Source organism: Trachypithecus francoisi, unplaced genomic scaffold (assembly GCF_009764315.1).
Source record: "Trachypithecus francoisi isolate TF-2019V2 unplaced genomic scaffold, Tfra_2.0 Lachesis_group10, whole genome shotgun sequence".
In the NCBI taxonomy this organism is placed as follows: domain Eukaryota; kingdom Metazoa; phylum Chordata; class Mammalia; order Primates; family Cercopithecidae; genus Trachypithecus; species Trachypithecus francoisi.
In genome coordinates, this window is record NW_022681455.1 from 98,071,398 (window position 1) to 98,092,961 (window position 21,564).

Genomic DNA, 21,564 nt, shown 5'->3' on the forward strand with positions numbered 1-21,564 from the left:
ATTTCGCACGGCCCAAAGGTTAGTAATTTAAATTCTCCTCTGGATTTTGATGTGGCAGATGTTTACTGAGCACTCAGCCACGTGCCAGCCATAGGTGGAAGCGCTTAGCTTGTCTCGTTTAGTCCTCACAACTCCATGGATAGATACTGCTATCACCTCCATTCTGCAGATGAGCAGACTGAGGCTAAGGGAGATAAACCAGCCGGTCAGTGGAGCTGGATGCCGACCCAGATGGTCTGCTCCAGAGCCCCAAGGCTCATCACGCCTCTGCTGCCTGCTCTGTGGACTGTTTGTTTTCTAAATAAATCTAAGGCCCTGGTACCCAGTAGTTGCTGTGCAAATATCAGGTTAGTGGATGCATACATGAATTAGTGAAAAATGGCCCAAGTGAAATAACCTGTGAGTAGGAAGAGATTTTAGAGACCATTTAGACCTCCCTGTAGATGTGGCAAGTGTCTTATCTGCAATGCCCTAGCTGAACAACTCCTTGGCTTCCCTCTGAGACAGGTAGCTCACCCCCTGACCTTGTGGACAGCACCAGCTCTCAGAGGGAGCAGGGAGGCTGAGCCTGCAGCCCTGCTGGAGCATGAGATGTCAGAGCTGGGGACCCTTCCCGCCCCTCCACACCTCCTAAGTGCCCCAAGAGGGAAGGAGTCTGCATTTCCTGAGGCCCTCCACTGAGTGGGGGTGAGGGGTGTGCAGGCTGAGACTGGCTCTATAAGGGGCCTGGAGTCCTGGTGGGAGTTCTGGAGTCAGACTGCCTGGGTGGAACCTCTGTTGTGTTCCTGAACCCCCTGTGCCCTATCTGTAAAACCCACATTATAAAGTGTCTCCCTGAGGTCAGGAGTTCGAGACCAGCCTGGTCAACGTTGTGAAACCCCATCTCTACTAAAAATACAAAAAGTAGCCAAGTGTGGTGACACAAGCCTATAATCCCAGCTACTTGGGAGAATGAGGCAGAAGAATTGCTTGAACCCAGGAGGTGGAGGCTGCAGTGAGCCAAGATTGCATCACTGCACTCCAGCCTAGGGGACAAAGTGAGACTCCATCTCAAAAAAAAAAAAAAAAAAGTTGTAAAGTGGCTTCTGCCTCTTGGGGTATGGTGAGGAGTCCCTGGGCTGATCCCTGTAATGGGCCTAGCACAGTGCCTGGTTGCCAGGATTACATAATAGCTATTATTATCATCTGCAGCCACCAGACATAGAACTGGACACTCTCTGGCTCTACCCCTTCATCCCAGGGGTGCTGGGCTAGGTCCTGGATTGGTGGTGGGGAAGGAGTCCCAGAGACAAAGCCCTCACCTCACACATGCTCCCTAGGTACCTGCTGAAGCAATTTCCTGACTCTGTCTCTTTTCTTCCCTTTATTTATTTTTTATTTTATTTTATTTCATTTATCTGAGACAGAGTTTCACTCTTGTTGCCCAGGCTGCAGTGCAATGGCACGATCTCAGCTTACTGCAACCTCCACCTCCTGGGTTCAAGCGATTCCCCTCCCTCAGCCTCCAGAGTAGCTGAGATTACAGGCATGCGCCACCACCCCTGCTACTTTTGTATTTTTAGTAGAGACAGAGTTCACCATGTTGGTCAGGCTGGTCTCGAGCTCCCGACCTCAGGTAATCCACTCGCCTCAGCCTCCCAAAGTGCTGGGATTACAGGCGTGAGCCACTGCGCCCGGCTTCTTCCCTTTACTTTTAGAAGGCAAACAAGGCAAAGGCATGTGCCCTCATTTACTAGATGATCTGAGGCACAGAGAGGTTAAGAAACCTCCCCAGGTGCACCTAGCAAGTGAAGGTCCCAGCCCGGGGTCTCAGGCCCAGCCCCTGCTGCTCTATCACAAGCCAGGGGCCCTGAGGCCAGACGGCATGGGGCATGGAGCATGGGTGTCGGGGTGGAGGAGTTGCCAGCGGGTAGACAGGAAGTCACTGGGACTCCCCTGGTGTCCTTATCAGGGTAGGTGGCGTCTCTGGGGCTGTGGGGAAACCCCGGAGCCTAGAGGTCAGGCTGTCATCCCGCAGATCCCCCTTTCTCTGATACTCCGTCTCCCTTCTGGTACCCCAACCCTGTCTGTACTCAAGCAGGAGACTTGTAGGGCAGAGCAGGCCTGCAGGCCCATGGTGCAGCAAAGGTGGCATCCGCCGTTGGGAATTTGCCATGGGGAACAGGGGCAAGAGGGAGCTGAGACTAGGAATGCCAGTGGGGTCTGGGCGGGTCTCCAGGAATGGATCTGGGCTGTGGCCAGCAGATACCCCTTCTTTACCACCTTGGGGAGTCAGAGAGGGCTCCAGTCTAGACCTGGCTCCAGCAGACCTGGATTCACCTCTGCTCCCATCTGACCATCTGTCCACCCATCCCTGTTTCACCTCTTGCATCTCACCTCTACCTCAGCTCCTTTCTTCAGCTGTGGAATCGAGCTGGCCTCCTCCTTGCTTCTTTTTTTTTTTTGAGACGGAGTCTCGCTCTGTCGCTGAGGCTGGAGCGCAGTGGCCGGATCTCAGCTCACTGCAAGCTCCGCCTCCCAGGTTTATGCCATTCTCCTGCCTCAGCCTCCCGAGTAGCTGGGACTACAGGCGCCCACCACCTCGCCTGGCTAGTTTTTTGTGTTTTTTTTTTTTTTTAGTAGAGACGAGGTTTCACTGTGTTAGCCAGGATGGTCTCGATCTCCTGACCTCGTGATCCGCCCGTCTCGGCCTCCCGAAGTGCAAGCCCTGGCCTCAAGGGATGTCCCAAAGGCCACTTTCCTCACCATATTCAGTCCTCATGTGTCCCTTCCCAGAGAGCATCTAAGCTGCCCCACCCCACCTCCATCACTCTTTCCCCTTTCCTGGCTTAATTTTGCTCCATAAGTCTTACCACTGGATTTATTTGTTTATTTATTTGAGACTGAGTCTCATTCTGTCACCCAAGCTGGAGTGCAGTGTCACAATCTTAGCTCACTGCAACCTCCTCCTCCCGGGCTCAAGCAATTCTCCTGCCTTAGCCACCTGAGTAGCTGGGACTACAGGTGTGTGCCACCATGCCTGGCTAATTTTTCGTATTTTTAGTAGATACAGGGTTTCATCATGTTGACCAGGCTGGTCTCGAACTCCTGACCTCAGGTGATCTGCCTGCCTCAGCCTCCCCAAGTGCTGGGATTATAGGTGTGAGCCACTGCACCCCACTGCCACTGGATATATTTAATACTTATTTGCTTATTCATTTCTTGTATCTCTGCCCACAGTTCTGAGGGCAGAGGTTTCTGTGTTTTCTTGGCTGCAGGATCCCCCATGCCTGGCACAGGGCCTGGTGCACAGCAGGCCCTCAATAGACACTCGCTGAAGGCATGGTGCATCCCCTGCCTGTCCGCACTTCCATCCATCCACTGTCTATGCTTTCTTCCCACACTTCTTCACCCATCAAACACCCAGAATTTCTCAATCCCAGGCCCTGTGCTGGTTCTCGGGTTTGGTGCGCTAGCAGGGCACACAGATCAGGAAAGAAAGAATTCCCACACTTAGGGGTTGGTCCCAGTCGAGGGGGAGCCTGGGGGACTGTGGGAGAAGCAGTGGGCTGAGGGGAGGTGAGGGAAGGTTCCTAGGGTGCATTTAGGTGCATGCAGCACCTTGCACCAGCTGTGACCCACAGTGGCACCTGATAGAGACTTTGTAGAATAAATCAGCCATTGCCCGGATGGCTTTTAGAAGGGGTGGCAGGGCTCAGATGGTGTTCTCAATGTTGGGGATGTGACGTAGGAATCAGAAAGCATCTGGAGGAGGGGTGCCTGGGTGTGAGAGCTTGAGAAACTTCCCCTGGAGAATTGCCGGACTGAGACAAGGAGTGAAGGGTGGGGCAGGGGCCAGGGAGGCAGGGTTAGGGGTGAGTGGGCCAGGGCCTGCCTGGAGGACTCCACTCAGCACCGTCCCAGGACGCCTGGAGCAGTGGCCACTGAGCTCTTTCCAGGAAGAGGCTTCCATCCCTGCCCCTTTTTCTATCTCAGTTCTCCCTTTGTCCGGTGTCCTGCAGGAGCCTGGTCACTCAGAGAGCAGAACGAGTAGGACTCCCCATCCCCCTCACTTCCTGCCTCCTGACCCCACCAGCTGCTGGCTGGGGCCTGTTTTTATTACAGGCAGGTGAGTCTGGGCCCAGGATTCCAGGCGGGGCCTGGACTGAGGGAGGAGGTAGGAAGAAACTCACAAAGAGTTGGCAGATTACGGATGGAGGGCAGCATTTCCCAACAGCCTGGGCAGCCTCTGAGACCCAGAAACACCCAAGGACGCTCCCAGGCTCATCCAGCAGCCTCTGCTTCCCAGGAAAGAGGTGCTGAAGTCCATGGAGAGGTGAGGGGTGGGGGGACTCAGCACCTAAGGGCCAGGTTGGCCCCTGCAAGGACACCTGGGAACAAGAGAGGGTGGCAGCTGCAGTGACTGTGGGGCAGCCGGAAATGGAGCGAGACAGGCAGGCGGAGCCTCACCTGGGGCTGCCCGCCAGCCCAGACAAGCTCAGACTGGGTGCCTTTGGCCCCGGGAGGAGGTGGAAGGGGAGGAGCAGGCCACACAGGCATAGGCCGGTGAGGGACCTGCCCAGACCTGGAGGTAAGAGATGGGTGGGGGACAGGGGTGGGAAAGATAAGTGGGGTGCCGCTGCCAGCCTGTCCCCTTGACCTTGGCCATCCCTCAGGTCTAGTTCAATGCCCTGAGGGTCCCGATGCGTCTGGCCTGGCCCTTGGCCTGTTCAGGGTACTAGGCGTCTCTCAGTGGAGGCCCTGGCTGTTCTGGGGTTACCCCTTGCAGTGCACAGCGTGGCTGGGCATGCTGGTATAGTGGTCATCCTGGCACCGGGAAGCTGGCAGGTGTGAGGTGTGTTCCCGGTGTCCAGAGGAGGACACTGCAGGACACAGGGCAAGGGTGACGCTGTGGAGCCTGAGCGTGGACGGGAGGCAGGCGGCAGGACCTGAAGCCTCCTGCCTGCTTTCTGCAGCGCCCTGAGCAGCTTCCTGTTGGGATCCCACAGAAACTGGTTTGGGAGCAGGTTGGCCCAGGTTGTTTGACTTTTGACGGGGGAAGAAGGCAGCCTCCCCTGGCGAGCCAAGTGGAAGGAACGGGGTGCAGGCCTGGGGGTGTGCCTGGCCAGTGGCCAGCAGAGGGTCCCCCTGCTCCCCCCAGTTCCCTGCACCCAGCAGCACAGCCCTCCCTGCCCTGGCTGCAAGAGGCAGGAGGAGAACTTCAAACGGTCCCTCCCTCCACCGGCTGCTTGTCTTCTCTGGGCCAGGCCCCTCGATGGTGTCTGAGGACTCTTTGGAACAGGGAACTGTCGTGGAAGAAGGGGCCCGGCTCTGCCACTGCCTCCTGTGGGACCCTGGGCCAGGCTTCCCTTCCCTCCAGGCCTGTTTCCCTGTCTGTTCCATGAAGGAGAGGCAGGGGCACTGGTCTGTAAACCCATAAGCTGCAGCAGTAGGCCCCTCCCCTGGTCTCACGGGCCACACACTCCAGCCAGCCAGAGGTGGGTGTCTGGAGTTGCGGGTGGGGTGCTGGCACCGTGCCTTCTCTACCAACTTGGCTCCTTGGGGTGTGTGGGCAGCAAATGGGTCCCCCTGCATTCCCTCTGTTAATTAGGCAGCGCCTGCTAATGAGTGGCTATCATCATTGCTCCATTACGCCTTCTGAGCCATCTGTGCCCTAGCACTTAGGGGGAGACCCCAGGGGCTCCTGGCTACTGGGCACAGGCACATGCAGAGGGCGGCATTTCTGGGGGGCTGGGCGCTCCGTGGGCTTTCCACAAAGTAGTTTCAACCGCAGCTCTTCATTTTACCAAGAGAGAAGTGGTGGCAGCCCTGGTGTCCAGGTGAGGAAACAGTGGCGTCCTCTTCATGAGTCTCCCAGTGGGAGGTCTCTTGTAGCCAACACCTTAACGCATTCTGTGCTGGGCACTAATGGGGTATGTGTATGTGTGTAGGGAATTGGGGGTGAAGGTGGGGTGCACAGGGAGATCAAAGCTGACATCCGGGAACACTGTGGCATCGAGCGAGATGATACACGGTCCTCTGAAGATGGACCAAGTCCTGCCATCTTTGCACACTGCCGTGCTGCCTTGTGGGTAGTCACTAAACCTCTCTGGGTCTTATTTGGCTCCCTTGGCACAGGAGCGATGATGCCTCACTGCCTGACCAGAGGCACCTGACCCAGGCCTGGCATCCGAGCAGCTGCCACTCACACCTCACAGGCCAGGGCCAAGGATGCTGCTGATGCAAGAGGCACAATTTTAGAGGCAAGAGCAGCAACTGGGATGGTCTTGAGGTAAGGGGTCTTGCTGACCCCATGCCAAGGCTGGGACCCCTAGTTCAGGAAGGGAGGCTTCTACAGAGAAGTCAAATTCTCCACTGGGGGAATTTGGATTTTAAAAGAGAACCCAAGCTGGGTGTGGTGGCCCACCTGTAATCCCAGCTCCTCTTGAGGCTGAGGTGGGAGGATCATGTGAGCCCAGGCGTTTGAGGCTGCAGGGAGCTCTGATTGCACCACTGCACTCCAGCCTGGGCGACAGAGCAGGATCCCATCTAAAAAAAAAAAAAAAGAGAGAGAGAGAGAGTGGGAAGTTCGTGCTAAACCAAACATACAGCAGTGGCAGTGACAGGTTCTCTAAGATAGGCGGATATCCCCATTTTACACATGAGAATGCTGAGGCACAGAAAGGTCAAATTTGCTGCAAAATCTCACGGTTGGCTATTCGGAGGGCTTTAGGGTGACGCTGGTGGCATCTAGGTGGAGTGATGGGCAGTTTGGAGCCTCCCAACCACTGGCGCTCCTCCAGACAAGGCTGCTGTAGCTGGGCGCCAGGCAGGGATCCTCCCAGGAGCCACACTCAGAGGAGGGGCTGTGCTTCTGGCTCCGATCCCCTGAGCTGCAAAGGACACTGTGACATCCAGGGATGTGTAGTCTCACCCAAGAACCCAGACTTCTGGACGCCCAGCCGTGCACACTGCAAGAGGGGCCCAGGCTGGCAGCCATATGATTGGGTGAGGAAAGGGTTTGTTAGAGGTGGCCCAGTCTTGCTCTGGGCTCAGGGGCTTCTGAAGGCTGGGAGCAGGGGTATGGCCAGAATGACCTATTCTGGATGGATCCAACCTTCCTGCCAAGTGCTCTTGGGAGGTAGGCAAAAGGTCAGACATTCCGTCATGCTTAGGAAGAGGGGGTGGCCATGCAGCCCTACCTTCTATCTCGGGCAGCAGGGCACCCAGGCGTGCCTTCGCCGCTGGGGAGGTCAGCAGACGGGGGTGGGCCTTGGAGGCCCAGCCAGCCTGAACCCTAAGGAACTGCATTCTGCAGTGGCCCCTTCCCGGCAGGGCAGGGACAGGGTGACCCTGGGGGAGGGAGAACGTCTGCCTGCATCGGGCTCAAGGCCATTTTTTGTTGGCAGGTGGTCAAGATGCCATTGGAACCAAGAAGTGGTTATGGAAGGGAAAAGCAGGGCTGAAATAAGGCAACTCTAGCCCTGTGTGACCTGTCAGCCCCTTTCCCTCTCTGAGTCTCAGGCTTCTCCTCTCACAAATGGGGCAAATCCTCCTTGACAGAGTTGTGGGGGAAAATGCAAGTCACCTGTCTAGCACAGTATAAGTGTTCAACAGAGGTCCACCTGCTCCAAGTCTGGAACCTTCGGGGGGTGGGGTGGATAGAGGCCAGTGCTGTAGCCAGGTGTGGACACAGGAGCCTGACTGGCATCCGGGCAGTGCCTCCTCCCTGACCACAAGCTCCAGCGCTTTTGAAACCAGATGCAGGTTAAATATGGGCAGGGCACCTGCCCAGGCTCCACTCACCAAGGGAGCCAGCTAGATGGAGTCTGTCCTTGGAGCTCCAAATAAGGTATCAGAAAATAGGCTTGGACCTGGGCACGCTCGCCCCTCCTGTGTGCCCAGCCTTTCATTCTATCATCTGAACTGGCACCAACCTCTTGCATCCCAAGGCTAGACCTGAAGCGCCATTAGATTTGTCCCATTTTAGCGGTGAGGATGACCTTGCTTCCCCCGCATCTCGGCTAGGCCAGGCTCCCTGCTCTTTCCCTGACTGGGGGATGGGCAGTGGGTGGGGGAGGCAGGCCTAGGGAACCAGACACACAGCTCCCTTTGTGAAGGAGGCTGAGTCACACGTGCAACGCAATCCCTGTCGGGCCCCGGGGCGGGTGTGATGGGAGATGGCGTTATCATGGGACTGTGGGTACCCCCACGTCTGTGTCCCGGAGGCTTTCCCACAGGAGATAGCAGGGAGATGGCTGGGAACACTGGCCGCCAAACACATGGTCTGAGCTCAGGTCCTGATTCTGTTGCCGACTTGCTGCAAAGCTTTGGGAAGGTCCTCTGTCTGAGCCTCAGTTTTCATCTCTGTTAAATGGGAATGATCATCACTGTTTTGTGGAGGAGGTAGTAGATGTGAAAGGGTTCTGCAAGCTGAAAATGGTGGAGTGCTGGGCCTTTGGCATTCATGTGGGCTTTATGATAATAATAATGATGTTGGCCAAGATTTATTGAGCACCTACTGTGTGCCAGGCATTGTGCTCAATGATTTACATGGTCACTCAGCTTGCAAGGGGAGAAGCCTGGATGTGAACAGCTCTTGTCTAAAAATACCCACCTCTGAGGCTGGGCACAGTGGCTCATACCTGTAATCCCAGCACTTTGGGAGGCCAAGGTGGGAGGATTGCTTGAGCCCAGGAGTTCAAGACTAGTGTGGGCAATGTAGCAAGACCTTGTCTCTCCAAAAAATACAAAAGTTAGCCTGGTGTGGTGGAACATGCCTATAGTCCCAGTTACTTGGGAAGTTGAGGTGGGAGGATCGTTTCAGCCCAGGAGATTAAGGCTATAGAGAGCTATGATTGCATCACTACATTCCAGCAAGGGCAACAGAGCGAGACCCTGTCTCGAAAACAAACAAAAAACCCACTTCTGAGCTGGCAGTGGTTGCTGATGGCCATTTGCACAGGTGGGGACAGCTTTTCACTCTTTGCTATGCTGGTTCCCACTAAATGCTGCTGCTCTGGCTGGAGGGTTAGAGGTAGAACAAGGGACTGAAGACCTCCTCCTAACCCTCCCAGCCTCACCATGTCTTCCTACTCCCCCAGGCCTCAGTCACAGCAGACAATAAGGATGCCCTAACCTCTTATCCCTGTCCTGAGGCTGTCATGTTCTTGGAGATCTCCTACCTCCCTGGCAGCCCCCTCTCTGCCTCCTTTGCAGGCCACTCTGAATGACAGTGTCCTGGCCAATGCATCAGGGTGCCCATTGTCTGCCAGGCCTGGGCTGCAAGATTTACGCATGTGGCCTCATTTAGTTGCCCCAATAGGAGGTGCTATTTTGGTCCCCACTTGGCAGGCGAGGAGATAAATGGATGGAGAGATGCTTGCCCAAGTCATCCAGCTGGCCCGCTGGGAGTAGGGGCCAGCTGGCCTGAACCGGAGTCTGTGATCAGAGACTCCGGGCTCAGAGAGGGGGCAGCAGCATTGCCCCCTCTCCTCTGTCCCTCAAATGAAGGGCTTCCTGCACCTTCAGCTTTCTGCTCTGTTATAGAAAGGCATGGGTACCTCCCTGTACCTCGATTCCCCTTCTGTAAAGTGGGGATAGACTGTTGTGAAAACCAAAGGAGAAGATGAAGTGCCTAACAGGGGCCAGATCCCTGGTGTCCTGTGTTTGGTTACAGTCCACGCACCTGGAGGCCCAGCCAGGTCCAAGCTGTGCGATCTTGGCTAAGTTACTTCATGTCTCTGACCATCTCTAACATACAAGTGGTACCCAGCCCACAGGGTTGTGTGGATAAAATGAGAATGATCTGCATAAGCAGAGCATCTGACACCATAAAACCTCCAGACATAGCAGGTTATTATTAGTCCTGTTATCAGCACTCATAACAGATAGTGTTGTGTTTAATAATTCATTGAATTTCTCCCCGTTTACTCCCAGAGCCCCCCTGGATGCTGAATACCAACTCTGGGTATCACTGTGATGAGAGCCAGGCTTGTCTCCCTAGCCAGACTCAGAGCTGGGGGCCTGCTTCCTCACCTGCCTGCCCCTAGCTCCTAGTAGGTCTCTGCAAAGCCAGATGGTGAGAGAGGCAGGCAGAGCTGGGCAGCCAACTCCTGCCCAGCCAGGCGGCCCCACAGGCCTCTCCTATGTGGCCAGAGTGGCAGCTGGCTCTGCACTCTCTTCAGCCATCTGCAGAGAGAGTGGTGCCTTCAACTCTCCATCTGTGCTCTTCTGGTTGGCACCCTCTGTGGGGTGTGTGTGTGGTGGTGGGGCGGGGGGGACAGCTGCCCTGTGGGCCTGGTCCCTGGGGAACAGCTGAGGCTGCCCCGGTTACCAATTGATCGGGCCCTGAAGGACTGACCTTGGGGAAACTGAGGCAGAGGTGGTGGTATGTCAGGGACTCCCCATCCTCCGCTGGATAACTCACTTGTCCTGCCTTGTTAGTAGGCCCCCCAGTTTAGGCTGGTCCCTGCTGCTTTGGCAATAAGGGAGCTCCCACTTCAGCCCTAGGAGGGAGCAGAGGGCCTGACATGGGCCCAGTACTCATGGTGCCTCCCTGCCCCAGGCATTGGCCCACAGCCTGGACTGGGGGCTGTGAATGTGGGGAGCACAGTGCTGTTTTCTGGAAGCTCTCACCTTGTGGCCTCCCTGCACCTCACAGGGTGGCTTTGTGGCCCTTCCTTTCTGCAGCTTGATTTCAGGCGGGTAGGTGAGGAGTGCAGTTCAGCTGCGACAGCCCCGGCTCCCAGGCTGCCCGAGACGTTCCATTCATTCTTCCTCCACGTGGCATTGGGAAGCTTTTCCAGACCCCCTCGTTTAGAAGGCAGATCTCTGCCGGAGAGAAGGAATCTCAAGTTCCCCAAGCATCCACGTGTCCAGGCCCCAGGCTGAGGCCTGGGGAGCTGGATTGCTGAGTGGTTAGGATACCTGGCTATGGAGCCATCCCAACTCGGGCACCTCCCTGCTGTGTGAACTTGGGCAGGTTCATTCTCATCTCTGAGCTGCATGTCTCTGCCTTAAGCTCCCTCTACTTCATCACCACATTCACAGGGAGTATTTATTGAGGGCTTGGCAAGTAGCGGGCAGCGGCGCTAGTCTGAGCAGCAGGTTTGACTTCTCTCCACTGCCAGGGGCGCTGTGGAGCTGGAATGCAGACGGTGATCAGCGAGTGTAATTACTGTTGTTGTCACCACTCACCCTTCTGACACTGTAAAATCCTCCCAGCATGTCTGACTGAGGAATCATCTATCCTCATTGCTCGGAGGAGGGCAGATGGGAGCCTCTGCAGGGAGTGTGAGTTATCCAAAGCCTCTTGACTTGAGAAGGGCGCTGAACCCCAGCAGCAGGAGGCACTGCTGACAGACAAATGACCAGAAAGGGGATGGGGCATGGCCCATTTCCACTCTCTGAGCTTTTGGGGCCATTGGGAATGGCTCTTCACCCAGGCCTCGGTTTCCCCTTTGGCTCAGCAGATGGATTAAAGGAGGCCATTTCCAGAAGCCCCTGGGGTCTCAGAGTCCAAAATGACTTGGGATATTGAAACTGCGGGTGCTTGAGGAGCACTGAGAGGGGAGATGGGTCACCCCCGAGAGGGGACACGGGTCAGCCGGTCCATCGTGCGTGGCCTGGCTGGCTTCCTGCCCGGCTGCCTGTCACCCGCTCCCTCCTGACTGCCTTCCGCTCTGCCGGTCAGCACTGGCTCCCGTCGGCTGCCAAGGAGGCTGGACTCTCCTTCAGGAAAGGGCAGTTGTTGCCCTGACCTGGGGGGTGGGTGGACAGCATCCAAGGACCCTGTTGCCATGGCAACCCTGGCCGCTCTGTGGGAACTTTGGGGATACTGGCCCTGGGAAGCCACCGATGGAGGCTGAGGAAGCAGAGTGATCCCCAGCCCCTGCCTGTCCCTGAAGTCTGTCTGCCTGGATGAGGGGTGAGGCTGAGGTGCCCCCTTGCCCGGCGCTGAGTCATGGGCATCCCCCAGGGTCACTGCCTCAGCGTTCTCAGCCCTGCCCCCTCCTGGTCTCCCTCTGAGAAATCCATGACTCACATATATCGTCCGTCATCCCCAGTCAAGCTCAGGGAGGAGGGAGGAGCCCAGCTGGGGCAGGAGGGGGGTGTCTCCCCACCAAACACACCCGGTCCCTCCCTCTCCGCACTAGCTGCCTGCCCTGCCCTGCCGTAGGAGATGGGCTGGGAGCCTCCCACACTCTCCAGCTCACTCGGCAGGCAGCGGGGACCAGGGCTGGCAGGTTAAGCCTCTGGGGGTGGATCCTGAAAGGTGGTCCAGCCGCCTGGCCCTGCGTGGGACCTTCCGCCTGGCAGCAGGTACCCAAACACGGGCTGGACAGCAGGTGGGAAGAGGAATAGTGTGTGAGTGAGTGTGGGTGTGTGCATCCATGCACGGGTGGCTGTTGGGCAGTGGGTAGGGGTGGTGGGGAAATGGGGAAATGGGGGGAGGTCTTGGTATCTTGGTGGGATCTAGCCCAGATCAGCATGGATGTGCGGGGTCTCTAGAGTGCGGGTGGACCCACAGGGAGATGCCTGGGAAAGGGCTGGGGCCCAAGGGGAGTGGCACCTCCCGGGGCTCCCAGGCATTTCATAGCAGGGGAAACTGAGGCTCAGAGTGGTGCAGTCACTGGGCCCAGCAAGCTGGGGTCTGCTCTCTGGGCTGTGAGATCAGTGCTCCCACCACACAGGTGGGAGAACCGAGGCTCTGGGAGGGCAGGTGGCTTGCCCAGGGTCACCTAGCACATCCAGGGATAGAAAGCCGGGGGCCAGGCTCAGGGAGGAGGGGGCACTTGAGGGGACTCCTGAGGGCAGCTTTCCTGCAGCTGCCCCTGGGGCTGGGTCCGGAGTCCCCACTAAGCTAGGGACAGCTGTGCTCTTCATCACCAAGGCCAGCTTTGGGAGGAGGTGGCCCCGCGGGGTCTCTGAACATGGGGCACCTGGGTGAGAGTCCTGGAACCGGTGACACGCAGACGGGAAGCGCAGGCTGCGGGCTGAACACCCTGTCGGTTACCACCAGACCTCAGGGCTCTGGCTGCCTGGGACTGATAGGACTTCCCACTGGTCCCCGCGCGGGCTGGGGGTGTGTAGGAAACCGATGGTTCCTGTCCTCCCCCGTACCCCAATCACCTCCGCTGTGTGGTAGAGTTGGGGGGGTCTCCCAGCGCCCCACCGGGAGGGGTCTGGTGCTCATTTTACTGAGTGGGGAGGAGGGGATGGGCCAAGGCAGGGCCGTCCCACTCCCCACCAATGTGGAGCAGCTATGGCCTGGAGTCCACGGGCTGGGTAGAAATAGCCTTTGTGGCTCTTTCAGCGGACCAAGGAAGTTATTTATAGAAGCATTTATTGAGCGCTTACTGTGCGCTCTGTACTCTGTTGGGGACATGGCCATGAGCAAGGCGAATAAGGTATCTCAGAGCTCGTGAGTGGCCCAGACCCCAGAGCCAAGCCCCCCGCCCCTCCCAGAGGGTAGCCCCGGGCAGCCCGTTGGCTCCTTGGGGTCAGAGACTGTGTGAGAAGGAGCATATCTGGGCTTTAATAACCATGGGCTGCCAAGTTGGCTCCCCAGAGCCCAGGCAGGGTCCTGTTGGGCTCTTTTCTGCCAATGTCCAGGTGTGGAATGAGCTCTTAGGGCCAGACCTGACCCCTTCTTTGCTGCAGGGACCCGAGATATGGAGCCACCGTGGTCACGGCATCACTGTGGCCTCCTTGCCCTTCCTCTCCTCTGGCCTCAGGAGCTCAGCTGTTGAATGGGTATGTAGGGGTGATCACAGCTGCCCTGGCTCCTGTAGGCCTGGGGCTTGGCTCTGAGAGTGCCGGGTGATGGAGAACACAGCTCCAGGTGTGATCTGTGACGGACAGGCTGTGTCCCCACCTGGGCCACTGGGCAAGGGCCAGTCAGCCTGGCATGACACTTCCTTTTGTCAGGGACACAAACAAACAAAACCGTTAGGAGGTGAAATGGAGGCGTGAGATAAACTCGCTAACCGGAGGCCCAGAGAAGGGGAAGAGGACCAGGGAGGCTCTGCGGAAGGCACTTAGGCTGGGCTTGGGAGAAGGTGGGAGGGGAAGGAGCTGATATCTGTATGAGCACTGCAGGGGGAGTCCTAGTGGAGGAAACTAAGTAGGAAAACACCTGGGGAATGATACAAGCTGAGGACCATGGGGAAGGTGTTACCGGGCGCCTGGCATGGGGAAGGTGTTACCGGGCGCCTGGCATGGGGAAGGTGTTACCGGGCGCCTGGCATGGGGAAGGTGTTACCGGGCGCCTGGCATGGGTCATTTCATGGGACTTGATGAGCCAGGCCAGCAGGTCCCAATCTGCTCTGTGGGGGGAAGGGAGGCAGGAGGACTCACCAGGTGGGTGCTGTGTGGGGCTGGGGGCCCAGGCTACAAACCCAGCAGGACGGGGAGGGGCAGGATAGGTGTGCAGTGTGAGGTTGACCAGGCAGTCCCAGTATCTTGCTGCTGGGTTAAGGCTGAAGCTTGGGGGCAGCTTCACGTATGAGGGAGATGAGGTGGAGGTGGCACCCTGTCGAGGGGAAGGGCAGGAGAGAGGTGGCAGAACTGTGGCAGAGTTGGTATGGGGGGTGGCCTCCTGGCAAGGCCCAGCATGACAAAGGCAGGTGTGGGGAGTGGGCAGAACAGCCGTGGAGGTGCCACTGCGGACTGTGCTCCAGCCGGACTGGGATGCGGGTTCCGCCATCCTGTGCAGAAGCTGTGTACAGGTGGGACCTGGGGGGCTGTGCTGTCTCAGGGATGTGGGATGGGTTTCCATGTGGTAGGGCTCCCAGGGAGGCCGTGGAGAAGTTGGGTGGAAGTAGGGAGGAGAGGGAAGTGCGACAACAGAGCCCAAACCCCAGCACCACCTCCTTCTCCCAGACAGGAGCCTGAGCAGGGCTCAGCCCCTGTCCCCATGTGGGGGGTGGCCCTGTGGACCCCGCCTTCTGACTCACAGCAGATGGGGGCATCATGTGAGCAAACCCAGCAGTCGGGGGTGATCAGACGCAGCAACCGGGCAGATGGCAAGTGGGGGGCAGGGCGGGCTGGCACAAAGGGGTCTCTCAAACCGGGTGGGGCGGGGCCCTGGCAAGGCCTCAGCCTCCCAGGCCTGCTTTCTCCTGAGCCGTCACTCGACTGAGACCCTGCCCCTCCTCCTGTCTCTGGTGCTCCATCTGGGGTGCCTTGAAGCCCCCAGGGGAGCCCTGTAGATTCTGGGCTTAGGCCTGGACTGCTGGGTAGAGGGGCCAAGGGTTGGGGAGGAGGAAGGCACACACATTTTCTGACCACTGCCTCGTGCTAGCCTGCCCTGGCAGGAGGTCGGCTAAGCCCCAAACTCTCCCCGATTCCCCGATGGCTGAGCCTGGACGGGAGCAATCCCGGACCTTCCCCGACGTCAGACTCTACCAGGCCTTGGGCTCAGTGCCTTGCACACGACACCCACTTTTCAGATGAGGACACTGAGGCAAGGGAGGCAAACCCACATCTCTGGGGATCCAGAATGTGGGCTCTTGTGTCTTGGTGGAGAGGAGGCTCCTCAGCCAGCCGGGCACATGTCTTGAACCCCGCCCCTGCCACTGCCAAATCCGCACACCTGTAGGGACACCCTTACAGACAGCAGGGGTGGCTTGCCCAGGGAGAATCTCGGCTTTGTTTCTCTCTGGTTGTGTGAACGTGGGCCTGTGCCTCCGTTTCCTCATCTGTAAACTGTGGATTACAGTCACATCTACTCCAGAGGCTGTTATGAGCATGAAGAGAGTTGATATAGGAAAGCATAAGGGACAGTGCATTTCCCATACGTGGGAATGTTAAACCTTTTTTATTACCTCTCCCATTGAACAGATGGGTGTATTGAGGCCCAGAGATAACCTGTAATAACTGTGAGCACTTCTCCCTGTCCCCGCTACTACTGGGAGAGCTGTGGTCACCTGGACACCAGTGGCGCTCACTCACCCACCTCTAGCCTGACTTGTGCTTTGGTAAGGAGGCCAGTGTGGTGGACGTCGGGCTCCCAAGCTGGCGCCTGCGCAGGCTCAGGCAGTTTGTGGTATGCTTGGCAGTTCCAGGCAGAGATAAAAGCTCAGCCCTGGAGGAGCTGGCATGGTTCCGGGCACCAGTGGACGGGCCTCTCTGCATTAGTGGGAGATGGCCTGGCGGTGGGGAGACGGCCTCGCTGTCCAAGAGCCAGCCCAGACCTGGTGGCCTGAAAAGTTCTGTGGTGAATGGCTCTGGTTTGGCTTCCCAGACTCAGGGCCACTTACACCAACTCCAAAACAAGAAACAGTGAGATGGAGAGCTGCCTCTGCCACCTCCCAGGCCCTCTCCCCTCCCGTTCCCAGGTCTCTGTCCTCCTCCCAGTACCCCAGCCTGGATGCTGAAGGCCCACGGAGGAAAACTGACTTTTGAGAGAAGCTGTGGAGGCTTGCATTCCACTGTCAAAGATGACAGCTTCTCTGGACCCGTTTCCCTGCCTGTAAATGGAGATAACAATACACCCCTTTGCAGGGTTGCTGTGGAATTTGGGGCAACAAATGGCTGCAAAGTATGTACCTAGCACAGTGCATGACTTCAAGAGGTCCTCCCTAAACCTCAGCTCAAGGTTTAATCTTCCAGGTCATGGGGTCGTTGAGTTAGGTTCAAATCTTTGAAAAATGACTTAGAGCAAGCGGCTGCATTTCTCAAAACTTCATTACTTGGGCTGTGAAAGTCTCTGATATCTAAATGCGGCCCTGTGGGGATGAGCCGAGACAGCCACATGTTGTAGGGGCTCATGAGATGTAGACCCTGTCCCCAGCTGGCCCAGAACTTTGCTTTTCCATCCCCCAGCCAGGCTGCCCCCTAGGAGAGGCAGCACGAGGTGGGCTGTTAGGGGCATGGGGTCCTGGCGCTGCCTGATTCTGTCCCAGCTTCACTGGCTGTGTGACCTGGGACAGGTATATTAACTTCTCTGTGCCTCATCTTCCTAATTGTAAACATGAGGATGGTAATGGCATCTTGAGAGGGTTAAGTGAGCCTCTAGATGTTAAGTGCTGAGTGCAGGGCCGGGCACACCTCAAGTGCTGTTGTCATTGCCCCTTCTGGGCCATGGCCAAGCCTTGTTCTTAGAGAGCAACAGAGACTTTATCGGGAACAACGATGCCATCCTCCCAAGATGTTACTGGGAAAACCACCAATCCTGTGACAGCTTCCCCTTTGGACATGCCCATTACTAGGGTCTTGATCTGCTGCCCCGAGGCATTGTCCAGCCTGGGGCTCCTTCATGTTCCCTAAGACCTGAGACCTGACCCAGGTTTTGGAGTGAGTTGATATGACCCTGGGCTGGGGAACTGGGCTGCAGCCATTACCCACAGAACTGCTGACCTTTCAGGGGACCAGAGGCCGTGGCACTAGCCCTGGAGAGGAGGCCTGGGTTCCAGTCGAGCTGGTTTCCTGGGACAGAACAGCACTGTGGTCACTTCTCTGCTGGGTGAATTCCTGGGGCCCCTGGGAGCTAGGCTGAGCAGCTGACCCCTTCTGGGTCCTTGGCAGAATCTGGGCCTCAGGGTGTGGCTCTGTGGCTGGCACCTTGGGTCTCAGACCCTGTGGCAGGGGGTCAGACAACTGCCCAGACCCACCTGCTTTGATGGTGACAGATGCTAGGGGTGAGCCCCAGGGGCTGGCGGGGGCCCCTGAGTCATGCTCAGCCCTGTGCCCTCTGCCAACTGCTCCTCTGCTGTGTCACCATCTGGGCACGAGCCAAACAGTTCAGGGGCGACTCACAGCCCCAACCTCCACCCCTGGGGCATACACTTCACTGCCTACAAAGACCCTCATTCAATCTTGAGTTCTGCTGGCCCTCTAAGACTTGAAACTTTATCCACATTTCACAGATGGGGAATCAGACCCAAGAGCTCGGAGCAGTCAGTGGTAGCAGGGCCCAAACCCAGTCTCCGGCCTATTAGCCTGGACTTTTCCCCACAGTGCCACAGATGGCCATTCCCATGGTAGGTAGTGAGTTCCCCATCTTTGTAGGTGTTCCAGTGTGGCAGGGGAGTTGCAGAGGCAACTTGGATATTGCACGGGGCTTCTCTTCACGGCGCCTTCCAGCCCCGAGCTTTCCCAGCCTTGGGGGAGACGGGCACCGGATTCCCACGTTCCCCCGAGTCGTTATGTCTGTAAGCGGCACATGGGTCGTTCTAGCTACATCAGGCCGTGCTTGTGGGCAGGTGGTGCCTCTATCTGGAAACTCTCTTCATAGCCTGGCCGACTGGCAAGGTTTTTCCAAGGAACCTCCACCATGAAAGCCGTGAATACATCTTCAGAGACTCGTGTCCATGTGTAAATAACTCAGTAGGCTGGATGGGAGGGAGCAGAGGGGGAGAGGGATCCAGCTGAAGAGGACTGGAGTGAGCTGGGAGAGGCTGATGGAGGTCAGGAGGGGCAGGACACCTACCTGGCGAAGCTTCAGGGCCCCTTGCTCTCCCTTATCCAGTAGGCTTGAACCTGAATAGGGGCCGTCCTGACTTCATGGCACTCCCGCAGCCCCCTACCTGCCTAGAGCCATGGACAGTGGGCAAGGCTGGAAGAAACCCTCATGTACAGTTTCCTCAAAGCTGTACTTATCCTACACCATGGCCGTGCTGGCCACACCCTCTGGGGGGCTATGCCACCTGTGCGCACACCTAGGGGACCAGATGCACATGGTCTGTCCTCCAGCTCCTCTCCTGCCTGTGTCCTGGCACCTTAACGGGAGGTGGTGGGAGCTGGGACCAGTGCAGCACTCTCGCCAGCCATGGTGGGGGGAGGACAGCCAATGCCTCTTCATGGAGACCCTGCAGCAGGTGGTGGCATGCCCCAGGGTCCTGTCTCTGTCCCTCTACCTGGGTTTGGGAAACTGGAGTCCGAAGCTTTAGTGACTGTGATCGAGGAAGGACAGTAGTGTTTGCAAACCACATGAGCAAAGGAGAGAGCAAGGTCCGGCCCCGCCCCTGTTCCTGGGCCATGAGGCTTTGGGCCCTGTGGCTCAGCACTTCTGAGCCTCCCTTTCCCTCTCTATGGTGTAGCTTCTGCTGACTCTCCATGTTGATGCCAGGGCATGCAGGACAACAGAGGCAGCCCAGGGAAAGGAGTACATCATGCTCCTTTGGATCCAGTTTTACCAGCTCTGTGTCCCTGGGCAAGCTCCGTGTCCCTGTGTCCCTGCTATAAAATGGGAATGATAGTACCTCCTCACAGAGTGGCCCTGGAAGCATGTGAGGCCAAGTGCATATTCTATGGTTTGCACTCATGCATGGCTCCCTTCCCTGCCCCAGCTGCCTCATGAATCTCTGCAGACTAGTCATTGGGACACACCCCAATCCCAGCTTGCTAGACTGCAGGACCCCATGGCCATAAGCATGTGCCCTTTCTCCTCCTTGCTTTACTTGGGGGAGTCCATGGGGAGCACAGGTAGGAGCTTGGTGTCTGCAGCAATGGGAACGTGCCCCACTTTCATTGGCAAATCTGCTACCTGGGCTCCACTTAGACCCGAACCACAGGAGTGAGGCTTTGAGGGTCTTGGGGGTGGTAATTTTGCTTTAATGTAGAGAGAAAATCCAAGGTTCAGTGCTCACAGATTCAGATGGAATCTCAGACATCTTCTAATGCAGCACTCATTAAAACTGTCTATGGCCCTAAAGGCATAGGAAAGGCATGGGCTCCCAGGCTTCCATGCCGCAGGACTTCTCAGAGCCTTTACCAGGAAAGCAAAGGAGAGTTTGCCTTGTGTATCAGATCCTATCAGGCTATGCACAGTTTTGGGAACCCTTCTCTGGCCAAGCACCCAGCGAGGTGTGTGTGCTCCTGATCGTGTTAGAGGCTGGGGAGTGGAGATGACTCAATGCTCAAACCCTCTCCATCCCCTATCCCCCACCCCTCACATAGCCTGAGTGGCACTTTTGGGTTGGATCTTCTAGATCTATGGTATCTATGAGGAATGGCTCCTTTTAGGAAGAGGTGTGGAGCCTGCCTGCCCTGGGTTAGAGTCCCAGCTCCGTCTCAGTCTTCATTTACTCATCTAGCAGTCACTGGGATCATCTGTGGACCAGGCACTGTGCTAGGTACTGGAGATGCAGGTGGTGAGCAAGATAGGTGAGACAGCAAAGCTGAGCAAGGGATAACACGTAAGCAAATCGCAGAGTCTTGTCAGTGTTGGGTGCCGTAAGGGTAATAAATCACAGTAATACATCACATGGAAGCAAGTGATGGATGTGGAAGATAATTTTAATTGGCTGGTCATGGAAGGCTTCTCACAGGAGGGGACATTTGAGTTGAGGCCTGAGAAGGAGGCAGTCAGGGATAGGGTCCTGGAAAGGATGTGCTATGTTGAAGGAAAGGTGCGTGCAAAGACCCTGAGGTGTGTCCGAGGATAGAAGTCTAGAGTGGCTGGAGTTGGCGACTGCAAGGAAGGGATGGGGTGACATAAGGCTGGGGGATGGGAGTAGGCTTGTGGTCACTGGCTCATGATTTCAGCAGTCCTGCTGCTCCCTGAGCCTCAGTTCTCTGACTTACAGAATGAGCTTCATCATTTTTGTCCCCCGCCCACCCTGGTGGGGAATGTTGTAGGTGTGAGGTAAGACAGTGCTTTGGCTTTTGGCTCTGGGCAGCGATGAGCTATTGCAGTTATTTTTTTTATTACCATGAGTGGGATGTTTAGGGACTATGGGTGGGGCTGGGGAAGCTGGGCCTCTGTTTCTCTGGGTTGCTGTTGTCAGTGAGTACTAAGTGTATGTAACAGGCGTGGCGTGCCTCGTCTGTACCTCCCCCCAGGTCCCCTGAACCACAGCCCCCTGCCAGCTCTCTTGAAGCCCAGGATCCTTTGATGCAACAGAGGCCGCCTTCTCCGGCCGGCGAGCCCTGTGAGCCTTTCCGGGAGAAGGTTTCACCAGAGAACAGCAAGTCCTTTCTTTGCTTTCTTTTCCTCTTCCTCCGGGGGCCAAAAATAGGGCCTGAATGGGACCCAGCTCTGGGCCTGCAGTGAGACAATAGCGGCCTCCTGACTGAAGCTGCCTCCTGGCTCTGCTCCACGGAGGGGCGGGGGAGGAGGGGAGTTGCAGAGGCGCCATCCCCTCAGCACCAAGCCCCTGCTGCCTTTCCCATGGCCTCTGCCAGAAATCATCCCAAAGCCCCTTCCTCTGTTGGACTCCCCTCGGAACATGATTGCCAGTGGGGTTCCCTGCTTGTGTTCTGAGAAAGTGCTTATAGCTGGTTGACTGAGACCCCAGGACCTTTTGCACCCCTGAGCAACCCCACCCTATCTGCTGGGCTGTTGCTGGTCTGGAACCGAAAACCTCGGTGGGGGTTCTAACTCCTGGTTCTCTTCTGCACCCTGTCTGGGGAATACCACAGTTTTTATGCCCCCTCCCCTTTGATTCAGTGGGTATGAAAAACTTAGAGATCAAAGGAATGTGCCCTCTTGGAAGAGAGTGAGCTCCCTGTCACTGGAGATGTTCAAATAAAGTTGGCCAAGCATTGAACGTGGGGGAGAGTTAGGGATTAGTCAAGCGCCAGATGGACAACTGGTCTTGATATCTTCATGTCTCAGAGAAGATCTCTGTTTAAATT

At 56.8% G+C, this 21,564-nt stretch overlaps 1 protein-coding gene across 13 annotated transcripts in view; it reads left to right on the forward strand.

Annotated features, from left to right (window-relative positions):
* The first annotated feature begins 4,172 nt into the window (after nucleotides 1-4,172).
* The window catches only part of ADGRG1 (adhesion G protein-coupled receptor G1), a 43,386-nt gene continuing 25,994 nt past the window's right edge, over nucleotides 4,173-21,564 (forward strand). For 4 of the 13 annotated variants that reach the window (XM_033218549.1, XM_033218562.1, XM_033218555.1 and 1 more), the window contains exon 1: nucleotides 11,808-12,303. The gene's annotated coding sequence lies outside the window, so the exon portion shown is untranslated. Of the gene's footprint in view, nucleotides 4,316-4,431; nucleotides 4,571-11,807; nucleotides 12,330-21,564 lie in introns of those variants that run through there. The other 9 variants (XM_033218559.1, XM_033218567.1, XM_033218556.1 and 6 more) reach the window with 5 other exon arrangements.